The 21,818-nt window shown below is 47.5% G+C and overlaps 36 non-coding genes across 36 annotated transcripts; all 36 read right to left on the bottom strand.

The window, feature by feature from the left end:
- Positions 1–30: 30 nt before the first annotated feature.
- Positions 31–194, bottom strand: LOC137882565 (U1 spliceosomal RNA). Its single transcript, XR_011103998.1, has one exon. It is a non-coding gene; the product is annotated as a U1 spliceosomal RNA (small nuclear RNA).
- Positions 195–867: 673 nt separating this feature from the next.
- Positions 868–1,058, bottom strand: LOC137883000 (U2 spliceosomal RNA). The gene has a single exon (XR_011104413.1). It is a non-coding gene; the product is annotated as a U2 spliceosomal RNA (small nuclear RNA).
- A 241-nt stretch (positions 1,059–1,299) lies between these two features.
- LOC137883077 (U5 spliceosomal RNA) lies at positions 1,300–1,415 on the bottom strand. The gene has a single exon (XR_011104476.1). It is a non-coding gene; the product is annotated as a U5 spliceosomal RNA (small nuclear RNA).
- Positions 1,416–1,912: 497 nt separating this feature from the next.
- Positions 1,913–2,076, bottom strand: LOC137883033 (U1 spliceosomal RNA). The gene has a single exon (XR_011104445.1). It is a non-coding gene; the product is annotated as a U1 spliceosomal RNA (small nuclear RNA).
- Positions 2,077–2,749: 673 nt separating this feature from the next.
- Positions 2,750–2,940, bottom strand: LOC137882977 (U2 spliceosomal RNA). Its single transcript, XR_011104392.1, has one exon. It is a non-coding gene; the product is annotated as a U2 spliceosomal RNA (small nuclear RNA).
- Positions 2,941–3,119: 179 nt separating this feature from the next.
- Positions 3,120–3,234, bottom strand: LOC137883073 (U5 spliceosomal RNA). Its single transcript, XR_011104472.1, has one exon. It is a non-coding gene; the product is annotated as a U5 spliceosomal RNA (small nuclear RNA).
- Positions 3,235–3,730: 496 nt separating this feature from the next.
- LOC137882712 (U1 spliceosomal RNA) lies at positions 3,731–3,894 on the bottom strand. Its single transcript, XR_011104137.1, has one exon. It is a non-coding gene; the product is annotated as a U1 spliceosomal RNA (small nuclear RNA).
- Positions 3,895–4,567: 673 nt separating this feature from the next.
- On the bottom strand, positions 4,568–4,758 carry LOC137883009 (U2 spliceosomal RNA). The gene has a single exon (XR_011104422.1). It is a non-coding gene; the product is annotated as a U2 spliceosomal RNA (small nuclear RNA).
- Positions 4,759–4,999: 241 nt separating this feature from the next.
- LOC137882549 (U5 spliceosomal RNA) lies at positions 5,000–5,115 on the bottom strand. The gene has a single exon (XR_011103984.1). It is a non-coding gene; the product is annotated as a U5 spliceosomal RNA (small nuclear RNA).
- A 496-nt stretch (positions 5,116–5,611) lies between these two features.
- On the bottom strand, positions 5,612–5,775 carry LOC137882775 (U1 spliceosomal RNA). The gene has a single exon (XR_011104199.1). It is a non-coding gene; the product is annotated as a U1 spliceosomal RNA (small nuclear RNA).
- A 673-nt stretch (positions 5,776–6,448) lies between these two features.
- On the bottom strand, positions 6,449–6,639 carry LOC137882855 (U2 spliceosomal RNA). The gene has a single exon (XR_011104275.1). It is a non-coding gene; the product is annotated as a U2 spliceosomal RNA (small nuclear RNA).
- Positions 6,640–6,817: 178 nt separating this feature from the next.
- On the bottom strand, positions 6,818–6,932 carry LOC137882546 (U5 spliceosomal RNA). Its single transcript, XR_011103981.1, has one exon. It is a non-coding gene; the product is annotated as a U5 spliceosomal RNA (small nuclear RNA).
- A 496-nt stretch (positions 6,933–7,428) lies between these two features.
- Positions 7,429–7,592, bottom strand: LOC137882635 (U1 spliceosomal RNA). The gene has a single exon (XR_011104065.1). It is a non-coding gene; the product is annotated as a U1 spliceosomal RNA (small nuclear RNA).
- Positions 7,593–8,264: 672 nt separating this feature from the next.
- Positions 8,265–8,455, bottom strand: LOC137882886 (U2 spliceosomal RNA). The gene has a single exon (XR_011104305.1). It is a non-coding gene; the product is annotated as a U2 spliceosomal RNA (small nuclear RNA).
- Positions 8,456–8,633: 178 nt separating this feature from the next.
- Positions 8,634–8,748, bottom strand: LOC137882572 (U5 spliceosomal RNA). Its single transcript, XR_011104005.1, has one exon. It is a non-coding gene; the product is annotated as a U5 spliceosomal RNA (small nuclear RNA).
- A 496-nt stretch (positions 8,749–9,244) lies between these two features.
- LOC137882703 (U1 spliceosomal RNA) lies at positions 9,245–9,408 on the bottom strand. The gene has a single exon (XR_011104129.1). It is a non-coding gene; the product is annotated as a U1 spliceosomal RNA (small nuclear RNA).
- Positions 9,409–10,081: 673 nt separating this feature from the next.
- LOC137882946 (U2 spliceosomal RNA) lies at positions 10,082–10,272 on the bottom strand. The gene has a single exon (XR_011104362.1). It is a non-coding gene; the product is annotated as a U2 spliceosomal RNA (small nuclear RNA).
- Positions 10,273–10,450: 178 nt separating this feature from the next.
- LOC137882648 (U5 spliceosomal RNA) lies at positions 10,451–10,565 on the bottom strand. Its single transcript, XR_011104077.1, has one exon. It is a non-coding gene; the product is annotated as a U5 spliceosomal RNA (small nuclear RNA).
- Positions 10,566–11,061: 496 nt separating this feature from the next.
- LOC137882728 (U1 spliceosomal RNA) lies at positions 11,062–11,225 on the bottom strand. The gene has a single exon (XR_011104153.1). It is a non-coding gene; the product is annotated as a U1 spliceosomal RNA (small nuclear RNA).
- A 673-nt stretch (positions 11,226–11,898) lies between these two features.
- LOC137882856 (U2 spliceosomal RNA) lies at positions 11,899–12,089 on the bottom strand. The gene has a single exon (XR_011104276.1). It is a non-coding gene; the product is annotated as a U2 spliceosomal RNA (small nuclear RNA).
- Positions 12,090–12,267: 178 nt separating this feature from the next.
- LOC137882603 (U5 spliceosomal RNA) lies at positions 12,268–12,382 on the bottom strand. Its single transcript, XR_011104035.1, has one exon. It is a non-coding gene; the product is annotated as a U5 spliceosomal RNA (small nuclear RNA).
- A 496-nt stretch (positions 12,383–12,878) lies between these two features.
- On the bottom strand, positions 12,879–13,042 carry LOC137882668 (U1 spliceosomal RNA). The gene has a single exon (XR_011104096.1). It is a non-coding gene; the product is annotated as a U1 spliceosomal RNA (small nuclear RNA).
- Positions 13,043–13,715: 673 nt separating this feature from the next.
- LOC137882947 (U2 spliceosomal RNA) lies at positions 13,716–13,906 on the bottom strand. The gene has a single exon (XR_011104363.1). It is a non-coding gene; the product is annotated as a U2 spliceosomal RNA (small nuclear RNA).
- A 178-nt stretch (positions 13,907–14,084) lies between these two features.
- LOC137883078 (U5 spliceosomal RNA) lies at positions 14,085–14,200 on the bottom strand. Its single transcript, XR_011104477.1, has one exon. It is a non-coding gene; the product is annotated as a U5 spliceosomal RNA (small nuclear RNA).
- A 496-nt stretch (positions 14,201–14,696) lies between these two features.
- Positions 14,697–14,859, bottom strand: LOC137882774 (U1 spliceosomal RNA). Its single transcript, XR_011104198.1, has one exon. It is a non-coding gene; the product is annotated as a U1 spliceosomal RNA (small nuclear RNA).
- Positions 14,860–15,532: 673 nt separating this feature from the next.
- On the bottom strand, positions 15,533–15,723 carry LOC137882857 (U2 spliceosomal RNA). Its single transcript, XR_011104277.1, has one exon. It is a non-coding gene; the product is annotated as a U2 spliceosomal RNA (small nuclear RNA).
- A 178-nt stretch (positions 15,724–15,901) lies between these two features.
- LOC137882547 (U5 spliceosomal RNA) lies at positions 15,902–16,016 on the bottom strand. The gene has a single exon (XR_011103982.1). It is a non-coding gene; the product is annotated as a U5 spliceosomal RNA (small nuclear RNA).
- Positions 16,017–16,512: 496 nt separating this feature from the next.
- LOC137882647 (U1 spliceosomal RNA) lies at positions 16,513–16,676 on the bottom strand. Its single transcript, XR_011104076.1, has one exon. It is a non-coding gene; the product is annotated as a U1 spliceosomal RNA (small nuclear RNA).
- Positions 16,677–17,348: 672 nt separating this feature from the next.
- LOC137882887 (U2 spliceosomal RNA) lies at positions 17,349–17,539 on the bottom strand. Its single transcript, XR_011104306.1, has one exon. It is a non-coding gene; the product is annotated as a U2 spliceosomal RNA (small nuclear RNA).
- A 178-nt stretch (positions 17,540–17,717) lies between these two features.
- Positions 17,718–17,832, bottom strand: LOC137883083 (U5 spliceosomal RNA). The gene has a single exon (XR_011104481.1). It is a non-coding gene; the product is annotated as a U5 spliceosomal RNA (small nuclear RNA).
- A 496-nt stretch (positions 17,833–18,328) lies between these two features.
- Positions 18,329–18,492, bottom strand: LOC137882704 (U1 spliceosomal RNA). The gene has a single exon (XR_011104130.1). It is a non-coding gene; the product is annotated as a U1 spliceosomal RNA (small nuclear RNA).
- Positions 18,493–19,165: 673 nt separating this feature from the next.
- LOC137882948 (U2 spliceosomal RNA) lies at positions 19,166–19,356 on the bottom strand. Its single transcript, XR_011104364.1, has one exon. It is a non-coding gene; the product is annotated as a U2 spliceosomal RNA (small nuclear RNA).
- Positions 19,357–19,534: 178 nt separating this feature from the next.
- LOC137882649 (U5 spliceosomal RNA) lies at positions 19,535–19,649 on the bottom strand. Its single transcript, XR_011104078.1, has one exon. It is a non-coding gene; the product is annotated as a U5 spliceosomal RNA (small nuclear RNA).
- Positions 19,650–20,145: 496 nt separating this feature from the next.
- Positions 20,146–20,309, bottom strand: LOC137882729 (U1 spliceosomal RNA). Its single transcript, XR_011104154.1, has one exon. It is a non-coding gene; the product is annotated as a U1 spliceosomal RNA (small nuclear RNA).
- Positions 20,310–20,982: 673 nt separating this feature from the next.
- Positions 20,983–21,173, bottom strand: LOC137882859 (U2 spliceosomal RNA). Its single transcript, XR_011104279.1, has one exon. It is a non-coding gene; the product is annotated as a U2 spliceosomal RNA (small nuclear RNA).
- A 178-nt stretch (positions 21,174–21,351) lies between these two features.
- On the bottom strand, positions 21,352–21,466 carry LOC137882604 (U5 spliceosomal RNA). Its single transcript, XR_011104036.1, has one exon. It is a non-coding gene; the product is annotated as a U5 spliceosomal RNA (small nuclear RNA).
- Positions 21,467–21,818: the final 352 nt, after the last annotated feature.

Consider the following 21,818-nt stretch of genomic DNA (forward strand, 5'->3'; position numbering starts at 1 on the left):
ACCGTGTGATATTTTTTTCAACTTAAAAACCAGGGGAGAGCGCGAACGCAGTCCCCCACTATCAGAAATTATGCAGTCGAGATTCCCACATTTGGGGAATTCGCAGTGGTCAGCACAACCGGAGTGCAATGGTTGAGCCTCGCCCTGGGTGAACCACCTTCTTGATCATGGTATCTTCCCTGCCAGGTAAGTATGAGTTGGAAGACACAGAGACAGGGGTGGCATTCCCAGACACAGTACTCTGGATGACGGTTCCCAGATGGCATAATCCCAGAGTCAGCATTAGCTTCCCTTGGCAAGCTGTTTCTGCTTCTGAGAAAGCAAACACAGCCCAGCAACCAAACGAAAATCTAAGCATGCTAACAATGGAAGGATCTTCGGAACACATTTCTCCCACAAAGAAGGGAAAATATCGGTGAGGAGAACACGCAATCATTTTAGGCCCATCCAAAAAGCCACACCCACTTCTCTCGGCAAACCCGGGCAATTTGCATTACTCAACACACAGCTTCACAGCATACAACAGACACTGCTGCACAGCTACGCTTGCACTTTTCTGGACAATCTGCAAACGAAATAGAGCCTACAAAATGACATCACCCACAATCTGACTCGGAGGACGGAAATTAGCATTCAGAGCTGGAAATTTCCCCAAGCAGTCAGGGCTGATGTATACAGTGATTTGAGGCTGGGAGCACAGTGTTGTTCCACAAAGGGCCTCGGTAAGGAGTAAACAGGGCCTTTGTTTGCCACAAGTCCCGGCCTTGAAGACAGACAGCGACTGTGACTCGCGTCGTTCATTTCAGAGTCAAATCAATCAACAGACTGATCCATTTAGATTGGTGTTTGGTTGTCAACGAGGCATTTAAAGAGTGCACCGTTCCCGGCAATGCTGCAATACCGGGTCAATGCGTGGAGTCAACGGAGCAAGCCCTTTTTTCATCACCCAATGCTAAAAATCTGCTTAATACATTATCCTCATATAGAGGACATATCAGATATTAAACTGATAAGAACAGATACTACACTTGATCTTAGCCAAAAGGCCGAGAAGCGATGAGCCCAAACTGTTTGCTTCCTGCGGCAACTTCCTGACACATTTCTCCCTTGTCGTGGTGCAGTTCATTCAATGGGTCATGGCAGAGAAACCAAAGTAAGTACAGCACTCCCATGTCGTGGTGCAGTTCATTCAATGGGTCATGGCAGTGGCTGCTGCTTTGCACACCCGTCCAAACCCTCCATAGTCAAGCACTCTGGTCTAGTTAAGGACAGCTGTCTTTCTTTTCACAAGTGTACAAGTCTCAGCCAAACGGCAAAGCCTGCCAAAAATAGGTTTAACTCATTGGTGTTCCTCTCCACGGAAGTCTTTAGTAAAAGGCGAAAGACTTGTGCGTTATGAAGAGAAACCAAAGTAAGTACAGCACTCTTGTCGAGAGCAGCTGAAGACCCTAGTCGTCCCAGTCAAAATGCTCATGGTAAGCCTGAGTTGACGTGCCCTGTTCCAAATCCAAAGCCACACCCCTGCCCACATCTTAAAGAGGGCAATATTCTCCAATGTACTATTTCCTTCCCTCCAATCAAAAGCACAAATCTCACTGTGTTGTTTTTTCTTCATTTCACTGTTGATTCAGAGCTGGAAATTTCCCCCAGCAGTCAGGGCTGATGTATACAGTGATTTGAGGCTGGCAGCACAGTCCTGGTGCAGTTCTTTCAATGGGGCATAGCAGTGGCTGCTGCTTGGCACACCTGTCCAAGCCCTCCATGGTCAAGCACCATGGTCTAGTTAAGGACATCTTTCTTCCTTTTCACAAACGCCCAGGACTCGGCTACAGGAATCGGCAAGCGGAATAGCAGCATGTTGAGGTCCATGTCCGTCTACCAACCGGGTGATATTTTTTTCAACTTAAAAAATCAGGGGAGAGCGCGAACGCAGTCCCCCACTACCAGAAATTATGCAGTCGAGATTCCCACATTTGGGGAATTCGCAGTGGTCAGCACAACCGGAGTGCAATGGTTGAGCCTCGCCCTGGGTGAACCACCTTCTTGATCATGGTATCTTCCCTGCCAGGTAAGTATGAGTTGGAAGACACAGAGACAGGGGTGGCATTCCCAGACACAGTACTCTGGATGACGGTTCCCAGATGGCATAATCCCAGAGTCAGCATTAGCTTCCCTTGGCAAGCTGTTTCTGCTTCTGAGAAAGCAAACACAGCCCAGCAACCAAACGAAAATCTAAGCATGCTAACAATGGAAGGATCTTCGGAACACATTTCTCCCACAAAGAAGGGAAAATATCGGTGAGGAGAACACGCAATCATTTTAGGCCCATCCAAAAAGCCACACCCACTTCTCTCGGCAAACCCGGGCAATTTGCATTACTCAACACACAGCTTCACAGCATACAACAGACACTGCTGCACAGCTACGCTTGCACTTTTCTGGACAATCTGCAAACGAAATAGAGCCTACAAAATGACATCACCCACAATCTGACTCGGAGGACGGAAATTAGCATTCAGAGCTGGAAATTTCCCCAAGCAGTCAGGGCTGATGTATACAGTGATTTGAGGCTGGGAGCACAGTGTTGTTCCACAAAGGGCCTCGGTAAGGAGTAAACAGGGCCTTTGTTTGCCACAAGTCCCGGCCTTGAAGACAGACAGCGACTGTGACTCGCGTCGTTCATTTCAGAGTCAAATCAATCAACAGACTGATCCATTTAGATTGGTGTTTGGTTGTCCACAAGGCATTTAAAGAGTGCACCGTTCCAGGCAATGCTGCAATACCGGGTCAATGCGTGGAGTGAACGGAGCAAGCCCCTTTTTCATCTCCCAATGCTAAAAATCTGCTTAATACATTATCCTCATATAGAGGACATATCAGATATTAAACTGATAAGAACAGATACTACACTTGATCTTAGCCAAAAGGCCGAGAAGCAATGAGCCCCAACTGTTTGCTTCCTGAGGCAACCTCCTGACACATTTCTCCCTTGTCGTGGTGCAGTTCATTCAATGGGTCATGGCAGTGGCTGCTGCTTTGCACACCCGTCCAAACCCTCCATAGTCAAGCACCTTGGTCTAGTTAAGGACACCTGTCTTTCTTTTCACAAGTGTACAAGGCTCAGCCAAATGGCAAAGCCTGCCAAAAATAGGTTTAACTCATTGGTGTTCCTCTCCACGGAAGTCTTTAGTAAAAGGCGAAAGACTTGTGCGTTATGAAGAGAAACCAAAGTAAGTACAGCACTCTTGTCGAGAGCAGCTGAAGACCCTAGTCGTCCCAGTCAAAACGCTCATGGTAAGCCTGAGTTGACGTGCCCTGTTCCAAATCCAAAGCCACACCCCTGCCCACATCTTAAAGAGGGCAATATTCTCCAATGTACTATTTCCTTCCCTCCAATCAAAAGCACAAATCTCACTGTGTTGTTTTTTCTTCATTTCACTGTTGATTCAGAGCTGGAAATTTCCCCCAGCAGTCAGGGCTGATGTATACAGTGATTTGAGGCTGGGAGCACAGTCCTGGTGCAGTTCTTTCAATGGGGCATAGCAGTGGCTGCTGCTTGGCACACCTGTCCAAGCCCTCCATGGTCAAGCACCATGTTCTAGTTAAGGACATCTTTCTTCCTTTTCACAAACGCCCAGGACTCGGCTACAGGAATCGGCAAGCGGAATAGCAGCATGTTGAGGTCCATGTCCGTCTACCAACCGGGTGATATTTTTTTCAACTTAAAAATCAGGGGAGAGCGCGAACGCAGTCCCCCACTACCAGAAATTATGCAGTCAAGATTCCCACATTTGGGGAATTAGCAGTGGTCAGCACAACCGGAGTGCAATGGTTGAGCCTCACCCTGGGTGAACCACCTTCTTGATCATGGTATCTTCCCTGCCAGGTAAGTATGAGTTGGAAGACACAGAGACAGGGGTGGCATTCCCAGACACAGTACTCTGGATGACGGTTCCCAGATGGCATAATCCCAGAGTCAGCATTAGCTTCCCTTGGCAAGCTGTTTCTGCTTCTGAGAAAGCAAACACAGCCCAGCAACCAAACGAAAATCTAAGCATGCTAACAATGGAAGGATCTTCGGAACACATTTCTCCCACAAAGAAGGGAAAATATCGGTGAGGAGAACACGCAATCATTTTAGGCCCATCCAAAAAGCCACACCCACTTCTCTCGGCAAACCCGGGCAATTTGCATTACTCAACACACAGCTTCACAGCATACAACAGACACTGCTGCACAGCTACGCTTGCACTTTTCTGGACAATCTGCAAACGAAATAGAGCCTACAAAATGACATCACCCACAATCTGACTCGGAGGACGGAAATTAGCATTCAGAGCTGGAAATTTCCCCAAGCAGTCAGGGCTGATGTATACAGTGATTTGAGGCTGGGAGCACAGTGTTGTTCCACAAAGGGCCTCGGTAAGGAGTAAACAGGGCCTTTGTTTGCCACAAGTCCCGGCCTTGAAGACAGACAGCGACTGTGACTCGCGTCGTTCATTTCAGAGTCAAATCAATCAACAGACTGATCCATTTAGATTGGTGTTTGGTTGTCAACGAGGCATTTAAAGAGTGCACCGTTCCCGGCAATGCTGCAATACCGGGTCAATGCGTGGAGTGAACGGAGCAAGCCCTTTTTTCATCACCCAATGCTAAAAATCTGCTTAATACATTATCCTCATATAGAGGACATATCAGATATTAAACTGATAAGAACAGATACTACACTTGATCTTAGCCAAAAGGCCGAGAAGCGATGAGCCCAAACTGTTTGCTTCCTGCGGCAACTTCCTGACACATTTCTCCCTTGTCGTGGTGCAGTTCATTCAATGGGTCATGGCAGAGAAACCAAAGTAAGTACAGCACTCCCATGTCGTGGTGCAGTTCATTCAATGGGTCATGGCAGTGGCTGCTGCTTTGCACACCCGTCCAAACCCTCCATAGTCAAGCACTCTGGTCTAGTTAAGGACAGCTGTCTTTCTTTTCACAAGTGTACAAGTCTCAGCCAAACGGCAAAGCCTGCCAAGAATAGGTTTAACTCATTGGTGTTCCTCTCCACGGAAGTCTTTAGTAAAAGGCGAAAGACTTGTGCGTTATGAAGAGAAACCAAAGTAAGTACAGCACTCTTGTCGAGAGCAGCTGAAGACCCTAGTCGTCCCAGTCAAAACGCTCATGGTAAGCCTGAGTTGACGTGCCCTGTTCCAAATCCAAAGCCACACCCCTGCCCACATCTTAAAGAGGGCAATATTCTCCAATGTACTATTTCCTTCCCTCCAATCAAAAGCACAAATCTCACTGTGTTGTTTTTTCTTCATTTCACTGTTGATTCAGAGCTGGAAATTTCCCCCAGCAGTCAGGGCTGATGTATACAGTGATTTGAGGCTGGCAGCACAGTCCTGGTGCAGTTCTTTCAATGGGGCATAGCAGTGGCTGCTGCTTGGCACACCTGTCCAAGCCCTCCATGGTCAAGCACCATGGTCTAGTTAAGGACATCTTTCTTCCTTTTCACAAACGCCCAGGACTCGGCTACAGGAATCGGCAAGCGGAATAGCAGCATGTTGAGGGCCATGTCCGTCTACCAACCGGGTGATATTTTTTTCAACTTAAAAATCAGGGGAGAGCACGAACGCAGTCCCCCACTACCAGAAATTATGCAGTCAAGATTCCCACATTTGGGGAATTAGCAGTGGTCAGCACAACCGGAGTGCAATGGTTGAGCCTCGCCCTGGGTGAACCACCTTCTTGATCACGGTATCTTCCCTGCCAGGTAAGTATGAGTTGGAAGACACAGAGACAGGGGTGACATTCCCAGACACAGTACTCTGAATGACGGTTCCCAGATGGCATAATCCCAGAGTCAGCATTAGCTTCCCTTGGCAAGCTGTTTCTGCTTCTGAGAAAGCAAACACAGCCCAGCAACCAAACGAAAATCTAAGCATGCTAACAATGGAAGGATCTTCGGAACACATTTCTCCCACAAAGAAGGGAAAATATCGGTGAGGAGAACACGCAATCATTTTAGGCCCATCCAAAAAGCCACACCCACTTCTCTCGGCAAACCCGGGCAATTTGCATTACTCAACACACAGCTTCACAGCATACAACAGACACTGCTGCACAGCTACGCTTGCACTTTTCTGGACAATCTGCAAACGAAATCGAGCCTACAAAATGACATCACCCACAATCTGACTCGGAGGACGGAAATTAGCATTCAGAGCTGGAAATTTCCCCAAGCAGTCAGGGCTGATGTATACAGTGATTTGAGGCTGGGAGCACAGTGTTGTTCCACAAAGGGCCTCGGTAAGGAGTAAACAGGGCCTTTGTTTGCCACAAGTCCCGGCCTTGAAGACAGACAGCGACTGTGACTCGCGTCGTTCATTTCAGAGTCAAATCAATCAACAGACTGATCCATTTAGATTGGTGTTTGGTTGTCAACGAGGCATTTAAAGAGTGCACCGTTCCCGGCAATGCTGCAATACCGGGTCAATGCGTGGAGTGAACGGAGCAAGCCCCTTTTTCATCTCCCAATGCTAAAAATCTGCTTAATACATTATCCTCATATAGAGGACATATCAGATATTAAACTGATAAGAACAGATACTACACTTGATCTTAGCCAAAAGGCCGAGAAGCGATGAGCCCCAACTGTTTGCTTCCTGAGGCAACCTCCTGACACATTTCTCCCTTGTCGTGGTGCAGTTCATTCAATGGGTCATGGCAGTGGCTGCTGCTTTGCACACCCGTCCAAACCCTCCATAGTCAAGCACCTTGGTCTAGTTAAGGACAGCTGTTTTTCTTTTCACAAGTGTACAAGGCTCAGCCAAACGGCAAAGCCTGCCAAAATAGGTTTAACTCATTGGTGTTCCTCTCCACGGAAGTCTTTAGTAAAAGGCGAAAGACTTGTGCGTTATGAAGAGAAACCAAAGTAAGTACAGCACTCTTGTCGAGAGCAGCTGAAGACCCTAGTCGTCCCAGTCAAAACGCTCATGGTAAGCCTGAGTTGACGTGCCCTGTTCCAAATCCAAAGCCACACCCCTGCCCACATCTTAAAGAGGGCAATATTCTCCAATGTACTATTTCCTTCCCTCCAATCAAAAGAACAAATCTCACTGTTTTATTTTTTCTTCAATTCACTGTTGATTCAGAGCTGGAAATTTCCCCCAGCAATCAGGGCTGATGTATACAGTGATTTGAGGCTGGGAGCACAGTCCTGGTGCAGTTATTTCAATGGGGCATAGCAGTGGCTGCTGCTTGGCACACCTGTCCAAGCCCTCCATGGTCAAGCACCATGGTCTAGTTAAGGACATCTTTCTTCCTTTTCACAAATGCCCAGGACTCGGCTACAGGAATCAGCAAGCGGAATAGCAGCATGTTGAGGTCCATGTCCGTCTACCAACCGGGTGATATTTTTTTCAACTTAAAAATCAGGGGAGAGCGCGAACGCAGTCCCCCACTACCAGAAATTATGCAGTCAAGATTCCCACATTTGGGGAATTTGCAGTGGTCAGCACAACCGGAGTGCAATGGTTGAGCCTCGCCCTGGGTGAACCACCTTCTTGATCATGGTATCTTCCCTGCCAGGTAAGTATGAATTGGAAGACATAGAAACAGGGGCGGCATTCCCAGACACAGTACTCTGGATAACGGTTCCCAGATGGCATAATCCCAGAGTCAGCATTAGCTTCCCTTGGCAAGCTGTTTCTGCTTCTGAGAAAGCAAACACAGCCCAGCAACCAAACGAAAATCTAAGCATGCTAACAATGGAAGGATCTTCGGAACACATTTCTCCCACAAAGAAGGAAAATATCGGTGAGGAGAACACGCAATCATTTTAGGCCCATCCAAAAAGCCACACCCACTTCTCTCGGCAAACCCGGGCAATTTGCATTACTCAACACACAGCTTCACAGCATACAGCAGACCCTGCTGCACAGCTACGCTTGCACTTTTCTGGACAATCTGCAAACGAAATAGAGCCTACAAAATGACATCACCCACAATCTGACTCGGAGGACGGAAATTAGCATTCAGAGCTGGAAATTTCCCCAAGCAGTCAGGGCTGATGTATACAGTGATTTGAGGCTGGGAGCACAGTGTTGTTCCACAAAGGGCCTCGGTAAGGAGTAAACAGGGCCTTTGTTTGCCACAAGTCCCGGCCTTGAAGACAGACAGCGACTGTGACTCGCGTCGTTCATTTCAGAGTCAAATCAATCAACAGACTGATCCATTTAGATTGGTGTTTGGTTGTCCACAAGGCATTTAAAGAGTGCACCGTTCCCGGCAACGCTGCAATACCGGGTCAATGCGTGGAGTGAACGGAGCAAGCCCCTTTTTCATCTCCCAATGCTAAAAATCTGCTTAATACATTATCCTCATATAGAGGACATATCAGATATTAAACTGATAAGAACAGATACTACACTTGATCTTAGCCAAAAGGCCGAGAAGCGATGAGCCCAACTGTTTGCTTCCTGAGGCAACCTCCTGACACATTTATCCCTTGTCGTGGTGCAGTTCATTCAATGGGTCATGGCAGTGGCTGCTACTTTGCACACCCGTCCAAACCCTCCATAGTCAAGCACCTTGGTCTAATTAAGGACAGCTGTCTTTCTTTTCACAAGTGTACAAGGCTCAGCCAAACGGCAAAGCCTGCCAAAAATAGGTTTAACTCATTGGTGTTTCTCTCCACTGAAGTCTTTAGTAAAAGGCGAAAGACTTGTGCGTTATGAAGAGAAACCAAAGTAAGTACAGCACTCTTGTCGAGAGCAGCTGAAGACCCTAGTCGTCCCAGTCAAAACGCTCATGGTAAGCCTGAGTTGACGTGCCCTGTTCCAAATCCAAAGCCACACCCCTGCCCACATCTTAAAGAGGGCAATATTCTCCAATGTACTATTTCCTTCCCTCCAATCAAAAGCACAAATCTCGCTGTGTTATTTTTTCTTCATTTCACTGTTGATTCAGAGCTGGAAATTTCCACCTGCAATCATGGCTGATGTATACAGTGATTTGAGGCTGGGAGCACAGTCCTGGTGCAGTTCTTTCAATGGGGCATAGCAGTGGCTGCTGCTTGGCACACCTGTCCAAGCCCTCCATGGTCAAGCACCATGGTCTAGTTAAGGACATCTTTCTTCCTTTTCACAAACGCCCAGGACTCGGCTACAGGAATCGGCAAGCCGAATAGCAGCATGTTGAGGTTGATGTCCGTCTACCAACCGTGTGATATTTTTTTCAACTTAAAAATCAGGGGAGAGCGCGAACGCAGTCCCCCACTACCAGAAATTATGCAGTTGAGATTCCCACATTTGGGGAATTCGCAGTGGTCAGCACAACCGGAGTGCAATGGTTGAGCCTCGCCCTGGGTGAACCACCTTCTTGATCATGGTATCTTCCCTGCCAGGTAAGTATGAGTTGGAAGACACAGAGACAGGGGTGGCATTCCCAGACACAGTACTCTGGATGACGGTTCCCAGATGGCATAATCCCAGAGTCAGCATTAGCTTCCCTTGGCAAGCTGTTTCTGCTTCTGAGAAAGCAAACACAGCCCAGCAACCAAACGAAAATCTAAGCATGCTAACAATGGAAGGATCTTCGGAACACATTTCTCCCACAAAAAAGGGAAAATATCGGTGAGGAGAACACGCAATCATTTTAGGCCCATCCAAAAAGCCACACCCACTTCTCTCGGCAAACCCGGGCAATTTGCATTACTCAACACACAGCTTCACAGCATACAACAGACACTGCTGCACAGCTACGCTTGCACTTTTCTGGACAATCTGCAAACGAAATAGAGCCTACAAAATGACATCACCCACAATCTGACTCGGAGGACGGAAATTAGCATTCAGAGCTGGAAATTTCCCCAAGCAGTCAGGGCTGATGTATACAGTGATTTGAGGCTGGGAGCACAGTGTTGTTCCACAAAGGGCCTCGGTAAGGAGTAAACAGGGCCTTTGTTTGCCACAAGTCCCGGCCTTGAAGACAGACAGCGACTGTGACTCGCGTCGTTCATTTCAGAGTCAAATCAATCAACAGACTGATCCATTTAGATTGGTGTTTGGTTGTCCACAAGGCATTTAAAGAGTGCACCGTTCCAGGCAATGCTGCAATACCGGGTCAATGCGTGGAGTGAACGGAGCAAGCCCCTTTTTCATCTCCCAATGCTAAAAATCTGCTTAATACATTATCCTCATATAGAGGACATATCAGATATTAAACTGATAAGAACAGATACTACACTTGATCTTAGCCAAAAGGCCGAGAAGCGATGAGCCCCAACTGTTTGCTTCCTGAGGCAACCTCCTGACACATTTCTACCTTGTCGTGGTGCAGTTCATTCAATGGGTCATGGCAGTGGCTGCTGCTTTGCACACCCGTCCAAACCCTCCATAGTCGAGCACCTTGGTCTAATTAAGGACAGCTGTTTTTCTTTTCACAAGTGTACAAGGCTCAGCCAAACGGCAAAGCCTGCCAAAATAGGTTTAACTCATTGGTGTTCCTCTCCACGGAAGTCTTTAATAAAAGGCGAAATACTTGTGCGTTATGAAGAGAAACCAAAGTAAGTACAGCACTCTTGTCGAGAGCAGCTGAAGACCCTAGTCGTCCCAGTCAAAATGCTCATGGTAAACCTGAGTTGACGTGCCCTGTTCCAAATCCAAAGCCACACCCCTGCCCACATCTTAAAGAGGGCAATATTCTCCAATGTACTATTTCCTTCCCTCCATTCAAAAGCACAAATCTCGCTGTGTTATTTTTTCTTCATTTCACTGTTGATTCAGAGCTGGAAATTTCCCCCAGCAGTCAGGGCTGATGTATACAGTGATTTGAGGCTGGCAGCACAGTCCTGGTGCAGTTCTTTCAATGGGGCATAGCAGTGGCTGCTGCTTGGCACACCTGTCCAAGCTCTTCATGGTCAAGCACCATGGTCTAGTTAAGGACATCTTTCTTCCTTTTCACAAACGCCCAGGACTCGGCTACAGGAATCGGCAAGCCGAATGGCAGCATGTTGAGGTCCATGTCCGTCTACCAACCGGGTGATATTTTTTTCAACTTAAAAATCAGGGGAGAGCGCGAACGCAGTCCCCCACTACCAGAAATTATGCAGTTGAGATTCCCACGTTTGGGGAATTCGCAGTGGTCAGCACAACCGGAGTGCAATGGTTGAGCCTCGCCCTGGGTGAACCACCTTCTTGATCATGGCATCTTCCCTGCCAGGTAAGTATGAGTTGGAAGACACAGAGACAGGGGTGGCATTCCCAGACACAGTACTCTGGATGACGGTTCCCAGATGGCATAATCCCAGAGTCAGCATTAGCTTCCCTTGGCAAGCTGTTTCTGCTTCTGAGAAAGCAAACACAGCCCAGCAACCAAACGAAAATCTAAGCATGCTAACAATGGAAGGATCTTCGGAACACATTTCTCCCACAAAGAAGGGAAAATATCGGTGAGGAGAACACGCAATCATTTTAGGCCCATCCAAAAAGCCACACCCACTTCTCTCGGCAAACCCGGGCAATTTGCATTACTCAACACACAGCTTCACAGCATACAACAGACACTGCTGCACAGCTACGCTTGCACTTTTCTGGACAATCTGCAAACGAAATAGAGCCTACAAAATGACATCACCCACAATCTGACTCGGAGGACGGAAATTAGCATTCAGAGCTGGAAATTTCCCCAAGCAGTCAGGGCTGATGTATACAGTGATTTGAGGCTGGGAGCACAGTGTTGTTCCACAAAGGGCCTCGGTAAGGAGTAAACAGGGCCTTTGTTTGCCACAAGTCCCGGCCTTGAAGACAGACAGCGACTGTGACTCGCGTCGTTCATTTCAGAGTCAAATCAATCAACAGACTGATCCATTTAGATTGGTGTTTGGTTGTCCACAAGGCATTTAAAGAGTGCACCGTTCCCGGCAATGCTGCAATACCGGGTCAATGCGTGGAGTGAACGGAGCAAGCCCCTTTTTCATCTCCCAATGCTAAAAATCTGCTTAATACATTATCCTCATATAGAGGACATATCAGATATTAAACTGATAAGAACAGATACTACACTTGATCTTAGCCAAAAGGCCGAGAAGCGATGAGCCCCAACTGTTTGCTTCCTGAGGCAACCTCCTGACGCATTTCTCCCTTGTCGTGGTGCAGTTCATTCAATGGGTCATGGCAGTGGCTGCTGCTTTGCACACCCGTCCAAACCCTCCATAGTCAAGCACCTTGGTCTAATTAAGGACAGCTGTTTTTCTTTTCACAAGTGTACAAGGCTCAGCCAAACGGCAAAGCCTGCCAAAATAGGTTTAACTCATTGGTGTTCCTCTCCACGGAAGTCTTTAATAAAAGGCGAAAGACTTGTGCGTTATGAAGAGAAACCAAAGTAAGTACAGCACTCTTGTCGAGAGCAGCTGAAGACCCTAGTCGTCCCAGTCAAAACGCTCATAGTAAGCCTGAGTTGACGTGCCCTGTTCCAAATCCAAAGCCACACCCCTACCCACATCTTAAAGAGGGCAATATTCTCCAATGTACTATTTCCTTCCCTCCATTCAAAAGCACAAATCTCACTGTGTTATTTTTTCTTCATTTCACTGTTGATTCAGAGCTGGAAATTTCCCCCAGCAGTCAGGGCTGATGTATACAGTGATTTGAGGCTGGCAGCACAGTCCTGGTGCAGTTCTTTCAATGGGGCATAGCAGTGGCTGCTGCTTGGCACACCTGTCCAAGCCCTTCATGGTCAAGCACCATGGTCTAGTTAAGGACATCTTTCTTCATTTTCACAAACGCCCAGGACTCGGCTACAGGAATCGGCAAGCGGAATAGCAGCATGTTGAGGTCCTTGTCCGTCTACCAACCGGGTGATATTTTTTTCAACTTAAAAATCAGGGGAGAGCGCGAACGCAGTCCCCCACTACCAGAAATTATGCAGTCGAGATTCCCACATTTGGGGAATTCGCAGTGGTCAGCACAACCGGAGTGCAATGGTTGAGCATCGCCCTGGGTGAACCACCTTCTTGATCATGGTATCTTCCCTGCCAGGTAAGTATGAGTTGGAAGACACAGAGACAGGGGTGGCATTCCCAGACACAGTACTCTGGATGACGGTTCCCAGATGGCATAATCCCAGAGTCAGCATTAGCTTCCCTTGGCAAGCTGTTTCTGCTTCTGAGAAAGCAAACACAGCCCAGCAACCAAACGAAAATCTAAGCATGCTAACAATGGAAGGATCTTCGGAACACATTTCTCCCACAAAGAAGGGAAAATATCGGTGAGGAGAACACGCAATCATTTTAGGCCCATCCAAAAAGCCACACCCACTTCTCTCGGCAAACCCGGGCAATTTGCATTACTCAACACACAGCTTCACAGCATACAACAGACACTGCTGCACAGCTACGCTTGCACTTTTCTGGACAATCTGCAAACGAAATAGAGCCTACAAAATGACATCACCCACAATCTGACTCGGAGGACGGAAATTAGCATTCAGAGCTGGAAATTTCCCCAAGCAGTCAGGGCTGATGTATACAGTGATTTGAGGCTGGGAGCACAGTGTTGTTCCACAAAGGGCCTCGGTAAGGAGTAAACAGGGCCTTTGTTTGCCACAAGTCCCGGCCTTGAAGACAGACAGCGACTGTGACTCGCGTCGTTCATTTCGGAGTCAAATCAATCAACAGACTGATCCATTTAGATTGGTGTTTGGTTGTCCACAAGGCATTTAAAGAGTGCACCGTTCCAGGCAATGCTGCAATACCGGGTCAATGCGTGGAGTGAACGGAGCAAGCCCCTTTTTCATCTCCCAATGCTAAAAATCTGCTTAATACATTATCCTCATATAGAGGACATATCAGATATTAAACTGATAAGAACAGATACTACACTTGATCTTAGCCAAAAGGCCGAGAAGCGATGAGCCCCAACTGTTTGCTTCCTGAGGCAATCTCCTGACACATTTCTCCCTTGTCGTGGTGCAGTTCATTCAATGGGTCATGGCAGTGGCTGCTGCTTTGCACACCCGTCCAAACCCTCCATAGTCAAGCACTCTGGTCTAGTTAAGGACAGCTGTCTTTCTTTTCACAAGTGTACAAGTCTCAGCCAAACGGCAAAGCCTGCCAAAAATAGGTTTAACTCATTGGTGTTCCTCTCCACGGAAGTCTTTAGTAAAAGGCGAAAGACTTGTGCGTTATGAAGAGAAACCAAAGTAAGTACAGCACTCTTGTCGAGAGCAGCTGAAGACCCTAGTCGTCCCAGTCAAAACGCTCATGGTAAGCCTGAGTTGACGTGCCCTGTTCCAAATCCAAAGCCACACCCCTGCCCACATCTTAAAGAGGGCAATATTCTCCAATGTACTATTTCCTTCCCTCCAATCAAAAGCACAAATCTCACTGTGTTGTTTTTTCTTCATTTCACTGTTGATTCAGAGCTGGAAATTTCCCCCAGCAGTCAGGGCTGATGTATACAGTGATTTGAGGCTGGCAGCACAGTCCTGGTGCAGTTCTTTCAATGGGGCATAGCAGTGGCTGCTGCTTGGCACACCTGTCCAAGCCCTCCATGGTCAAGCACCATGGTCTAGTTAAGGACATCTTTCTTCCTTTTCACAAACGCCCAGGACTCGGCTACAGGAATCGGCAAGCGGAATAGCAGCATGTTGAGGTCCATGTCCGTCTACCAACCGTGTGATATTTTTTTCAACTTAAAAATCAGGGGAGAGCGCGAACGCAGTCCCCCACTACCAGAAATTATGCAGTCGAGATTCCCACATTTGGGGAATTCGCAGTGGTCAGTGCAACCGAGTGCAATGGTTGAGCCTCGCCCTGGGTGAACCGCCTTCTTGATCACGGTATCTTCCCTGCCAGGTAAGTATGACCTAGAAGACACAAAGACAGGGGTGGCATTCCCAGACACAGTACTCTGGATGACGGTTCCCAGATGGCATAATCCCAGAGTCAGCATTAGCTTCCCTTGGCAAGCTGTTTCTGCTTCTGAGAAAGCAAACACAGCCCAGCAACCAAACGAAAATCTAAGCATGCTAACAATGGAAGGATCTTCGGAACACATTTCTCCCACAAAGAAGGGAAAATATCGGTGAGGAGAACACGCAATCATTTTAGGCCCATCCAAAAAGCCACACCCACTTCTCTCGGCAAACCCGGGCAATTTGCATTACTCAACACACAGCTTCACAGCATACAACAGACACTGCTGCACAGCTACGCTTGCACTTTTCTGGACAATCTGCAAACGAAATCGAGCCTACAAAATGACATCACCCACAATCTGACTCGGAGGACGGAAATTAGCATTCAGAGCTGGAAATTTCCCCAAGCAGTCAGGGCTGATGTATACAGTGATTTGAGGCTGGGAGCACAGTGTTGTTCCACAAAGGGCCTCGGTAAGGAGTAAACAGGGCCTTTGTTTGCCACAAGTCCCGGCCTTGAAGACAGACAGCGACTGTGACTCGCGTCGTTCATTTCAGAGTCAAATCAATCAACAGACTGATCCATTTAGATTGGTGTTTGGTTGTCAACGAGGCATTTAAAGAGTGCACCGTTCCCGGCAATGCTGCAATACCGGGTCAATGCGTGGAGTGAACGGAGCAAGCCCCTTTTTCATCTCCCAATGCTAAAAATCTGCTTAATACATTATCCTCATATAGAGGACATATCAGATATTAAACTGATAAGAACAGATACTACACTTGATCTTAGCCAAAAGGCCGAGAAGCGATGAGCCCCAACTGTTTGCTTCCTGAGGCAACCTCCTGACACATTTCTCCCTTGTCGTGGTGCAGTTCATTCAATGGGTCATGGCAGTGGCTGCTGCTTTGCACACCCGTCCAAACCCTCCATAGTCAAGCACCTTGGTCTAGTTAAGGACAGCTGTTTTTCTTTTCACAAGTGTACAAGGCTCAGCCAAACGGCAAAGCCTGCCAAAATAGGTTTAACTCATTGGTGTTCCTCTCCACGGAAGTCTTTAGTAAAAGGCGAAAGACTTGTGCGTTATGAAGAGAAACCAAAGTAAGTACAGCACTCTTGTCGAGAGCAGCTGAAGACCCTAGTCGTCCCAGTCAAAACGCTCATGGTAAGCCTGAGTTGACGTGCCCTGTTCCAAATCCAAAGCCACACCCCTGCCCACATCTTAAAGAGGGCAATATTCTCCAATGTACTATTTCCTTCCCTCCAATCAAAAGAACAAATCTCACTGTTTTATTTTTTCTTCAATTCACTGTTGATTCAGAGCTGGAAATTTCCCCCAGCAATCAGGGCTGATGTATACAGTGATTTGAGGCTGGGAGCACAGTCCTGGTGCAGTTATTTCAATGGGGCATAGCAGTGGCTGCTGCTTGGCACACCTGTCCAAGCCCTCCATGGTCAAGCACCATGGTCTAGTTAAGGACATCTTTCTTCCTTTTCACAAATGCCCAGGACTCGGCTACAGGAATCAGCAAGCGGAATAGCAGCATGTTGAGGTCCATGTCCGTCTACCAACCGGGTGATATTTTTTTCAACTTAAAAATCAGGGGAGAGCGCGAACGCAGTCCCCCACTACCAGAAATTATGCAGTCAAGATTCCCACATTTGGGGAATTTGCAGTGGTCAGCACAACCGGAGTGCAATGGTTGAGCCTCGCCCTGGGTGAACCACCTTCTTGATCATGGTATCTTCCCTGCCAGGTAAGTATGAATTGGAAGACATAGAAACAGGGGCGGCATTCCCAGACACAGTACTCTGGATAACGGTTCCCAGATGGCATAATCCCAGAGTCAGCATTAGCTTCCCTTGGCAAGCTGTTTCTGCTTCTGAGAAAGCAAACACAGCCCAGCAACCAAACGAAAATCTAAGCATGCTAACAATGGAAGGATCTTCGGAACACATTTCTCCCACAAAGAAGGAAAATATCGGTGAGGAGAACACGCAATCATTTTAGGCCCATCCAAAAAGCCACACCCACTTCTCTCGGCAAACCCGGGCAATTTGCATTACTCAACACACAGCTTCACAGCATACAGCAGACCCTGCTGCACAGCTACGCTTGCACTTTTCTGGACAATCTGCAAACGAAATAGAGCCTACAAAATGACATCACCCACAATCTGACTCGGAGGACGGAAATTAGCATTCAGAGCTGGAAATTTCCCCAAGCAGTCAGGGCTGATGTATACAGTGATTTGAGGCTGGGAGCACAGTGTTGTTCCACAAAGGGCCTCGGTAAGGAGTAAACAGGGCCTTTGTTTGCCACAAGTCCCGGCCTTGAAGACAGACAGCGACTGTGACTCGCGTCGTTCATTTCAGAGTCAAATCAATCAACAGACTGATCCATTTAGATTGGTGTTTGGTTGTCCACAAGGCATTTAAAGAGTGCACCGTTCCCGGCAACGCTGCAATACCGGGTCAATGCGTGGAGTGAACGGAGCAAGCCCCTTTTTCATCTCCCAATGCTAAAAATCTGCTTAATACATTATCCTCATATAGAGGACATATCAGATATTAAACTGATAAGAACAGATACTACACTTGATCTTAGCCAAAAGGCCGAGAAGCGATGAGCCCAACTGTTTGCTTCCTGAGGCAACCTCCTGACACATTTATCCCTTGTCGTGGTGCAGTTCATTCAATGGGTCATGGCAGTGGCTGCTACTTTGCACACCCGTCCAAACCCTCCATAGTCAAGCACCTTGGTCTAATTAAGGACAGCTGTCTTTCTTTTCACAAGTGTACAAGGCTCAGCCAAACGGCAAAGCCTGCCAAAAATAGGTTTAACTCATTGGTGTTTCTCTCCACGGAAGTCTTTAGTAAAAGGCGAAAGACTTGTGCGTTATGAAGAGAAACCAAAGTAAGTACAGCACTCTCGTCGAGAGCAGCTGAAGACCCTAGTCGTCCCAGTCAAAACGTTGATGGTAAGCCTGAGTTGACGTGCCCTGTTCCAAATCCAAAGCCACACCCCTGCCCACATCTTAAAGAGGGCAATATTCTCCAATGTACTATTTCCTTCCCTCCAATCAAAAGCACAAATCTCGCTGTGTTATTTTTTCTTCATTTCACTGTTGATTCAGAGCTGGAAATTTCCACCTGCAATCATGGCTGATGTATACAGTGATTTGAGGCTGGGAGCACAGTCCTGGTGCAGTTCTTTCAATGGGGCATAGCAGTGGCTGCTGCTTGGCACACCTGTCCAAGCCCTCCATGGTCAAGCACCATGGTCTAGTTAAGGACATCTTTCTTCCTTTTCACAAACGCCCAGGACTCGGCTACAGGAATCGGCAAGCCGAATAGCAGCATGTTGAGGTTGATGTCCGTCTACCAACCGTGTGATATTTTTTTCAACTTAAAAATCAGGGGAGAGCGCGAACGCAGTCCCCCACTACCAGAAATTATGCAGTTGAGATTCCCACATTTGGGGAATTCGCAGTGGTCAGCACAACCGGAGTGCAATGGTTGAGCCTCGCCCTGGGTGAACCACCTTCTTGATCATGGTATCTTCCCTGCCAGGTAAGTATGAGTTGGAAGACACAGAGACAGGGGTGGCATTCCCAGACACAGTACTCTGGATGACGGTTCCCAGATGGCATAATCCCAGAGTCAGCATTAGCTTCCCTTGGCAAGCTGTTTCTGCTTCTGAGAAAGCAAACACAGCCCAGCAACCAAACGAAAATCTAAGCATGCTAACAATGGAAGGATCTTCGGAACACATTTCTCCCACAAAAAAGGGAAAATATCGGTGAGGAGAACACGCAATCATTTTAGGCCCATCCAAAAAGCCACACCCACTTCTCTCGGCAAACCCGGGCAATTTGCATTACTCAACACACAGCTTCACAGCATACAACAGACACTGCTGCACAGCTACGCTTGCACTTTTCTGGACAATCTGCAAACGAAATAGAGCCTACAAAATGACATCACCCACAATCTGACTCGGAGGACGGAAATTAGCATTCAGAGCTGGAAATTTCCCCAAGCAGTCAGGGCTGATGTATACAGTGATTTGAGGCTGGGAGCACAGTGTTGTTCCACAAAGGGCCTCGGTAAGGAGTAAACAGGGCCTTTGTTTGCCACAAGTCCCGGCCTTGAAGACAGACAGCGACTGTGACTCGCGTCGTTCATTTCAGAGTCAAATCAATCAACAGACTGATCCATTTAGATTGGTGTTTGGTTGTCCACAAGGCATTTAAAGAGTGCACCGTTCCAGGCAATGCTGCAATACCGGGTCAATGCGTGGAGTGAACGGAGCAAGCCCCTTTTTCATCTCCCAATGCTAAAAATCTGCTTAATACATTATCCTCATATAGAGGACATATCAGATATTAAACTGATAAGAACAGATACTACACTTGATCTTAGCCAAAAGGCCGAGAAGCGATGAGCCCCAACTGTTTGCTTCCTGAGGCAACCTCCTGACACATTTCTACCTTGTCGTGGTGCAGTTCATTCAATGGGTCATGGCAGTGGCTGCTGCTTTGCACACCCGTCCAAACCCTCCATAGTCGAGCACCTTGGTCTAATTAAGGACAGCTGTTTTTCTTTTCACAAGTGTACAAGGCTCAGCCAAACGGCAAAGCCTGCCAAAATAGGTTTAACTCATTGGTGTTCCTCTCCACGGAAGTCTTTAATAAAAGGCGAAATACTTGTGCGTTATGAAGAGAAACCAAAGTAAGTACAGCACTCTTGTCGAGAGCAGCTGAAGACCCTAGTCGTCCCAGTCAAAATGCTCATGGTAAACCTGAGTTGACGTGCCCTGTTCCAAATCCAAAGCCACACCCCTGCCCACATCTTAAAGAGGGCAATATTCTCCAATGTACTATTTCCTTCCCTCCATTCAAAAGCACAAATCTCGCTGTGTTATTTTTTCTTCATTTCACTGTTGATTCAGAGCTGGAAATTTCCCCCAGCAGTCAGGGCTGATGTATACAGTGATTTGAGGCTGGCAGCACAGTCCTGGTGCAGTTCTTTCAATGGGGCATAGCAGTGGCTGCTGCTTGGCACACCTGTCCAAGCTCTTCATGGTCAAGCACCATGGTCTAGTTAAGGACATCTTTCTTCCTTTTCACAAACGCCCAGGACTCGGCTACAGGAATCGGCAAGCCGAATGGCAGCATGTTGAGGTCCATGTCCGTCTACCAACCGGGTGATATTTTTTTCAACTTAAAAATCAGGGGAGAGCGCGAACGCAGTCCCCCACTACCAGAAATTATGCAGTTGAGATTCCCACGTTTGGGGAATTCGCAGTGGTCAGCACAACCGGAGTGCAATGGTTGAGCCTCGCCCTGGGTGAACCACCTTCTTGATCATGGCATCTTCCCTGCCAGGTAAGTATGAGTTGGAAGACACAGAGACAGGGGTGGCATTCCCAGACACAGTACTCTGGATGACGGTTCCCAGATGGCATAATCCCAGAGTCAGCATTAGCTTCCCTTGGCAAGCTGTTTCTGCTTCTGAGAAAGCAAACACAGCCCAGCAACCAAACGAAAATCTAAGCATGCTAACAATGGAAGGATCTTCGGAACACATTTCTCCCACAAAGAAGGGAAAATATCGGTGAGGAGAACACGCAATCATTTTAGGCCCATCCAAAAAGCCACACCCACTTCTCTCGGCAAACCCGGGCAATTTGCATTACTCAACACACAGCTTCACAGCATACAACAGACACTGCTGCACAGCTACGCTTGCACTTTTCTGGACAATCTGCAAACGAAATAGAGCCTACAAAATGACATCACCCACAATCTGACTCGGAGGACGGAAATTAGCATTCAGAGCTGGAAATTTCCCCAAGCAGTCAGGGCTGATGTATACAGTGATTTGAGGCTGGGAGCACAGTGTTGTTCCACAAAGGGCCTCGGTAAGGAGTAAACAGGGCCTTTGTTTGCCACAAGTCCCGGCCTTGAAGACAGACAGCGACTGTGACTCGCGTCGTTCATTTCAGAGTCAAATCAATCAACAGACTGATCCATTTAGATTGGTGTTTGGTTGTCCACAAGGCATTTAAAGAGTGCACCGTTCCCGGCAATGCTGCAATACCGGGTCAATGCGTGGAGTGAACGGAGCAAGCCCCTTTTTCATCTCCCAATGCTAAAAATCTGCTTAATACATTATCCTCATATAGAGGACATATCAGATATTAAACTGATAAGAACAGATACTACACTTGATCTTAGCCAAAAGGCCGAGAAGCGATGAGCCCCAACTGTTTGCTTCCTGAGGCAACCTCCTGACGCATTTCTCCCTTGTCGTGGTGCAGTTCATTCAATGGGTCATGGCAGTGGCTGCTGCTTTGCACACCCGTCCAAACCCTCCATAGTCAAGCACCTTGGTCTAATTAAGGACAGCTGTTTTTCTTTTCACAAGTGTACAAGGCTCAGCCAAACGGCAAAGCCTGCCAAAATAGGTTTAACTCATTGGTGTTCCTCTCCACGGAAGTCTTTAATAAAAGGCGAAAGACTTGTGCGTTATGAAGAGAAACCAAAGTAAGTACAGCACTCTTGTCGAGAGCAGCTGAAGACCCTAGTCGTCCCAGTCAAAACGCTCATAGTAAGCCTGAGTTGACGTGCCCTGTTCCAAATCCAAAGCCACACCCCTACCCACATCTTAAAGAGGGCAATATTCTCCAATGTACTATTTCCTTCCCTCCATTCAAAAGCACAAATCTCACTGTGTTATTTTTTCTTCATTTCACTGTTGATTCAGAGCTGGAAATTTCCCCCAGCAGTCAGGGCTGATGTATACAGTGATTTGAGGCTGGCAGCACAGTCCTGGTGCAGTTCTTTCAATGGGGCATAGCAGTGGCTGCTGCTTGGCACACCTGTCCAAGCCCTTCATGGTC

This window comes from Cebidichthys violaceus, unplaced genomic scaffold, assembly GCF_023349555.1.
Source record: "Cebidichthys violaceus isolate CVI_PGR_0920_01 unplaced genomic scaffold, fCebVio1.0.p SCAF_32, whole genome shotgun sequence".
NCBI classification, from domain to species: Eukaryota; Metazoa; Chordata; class Actinopteri; order Perciformes; family Stichaeidae; genus Cebidichthys; species Cebidichthys violaceus.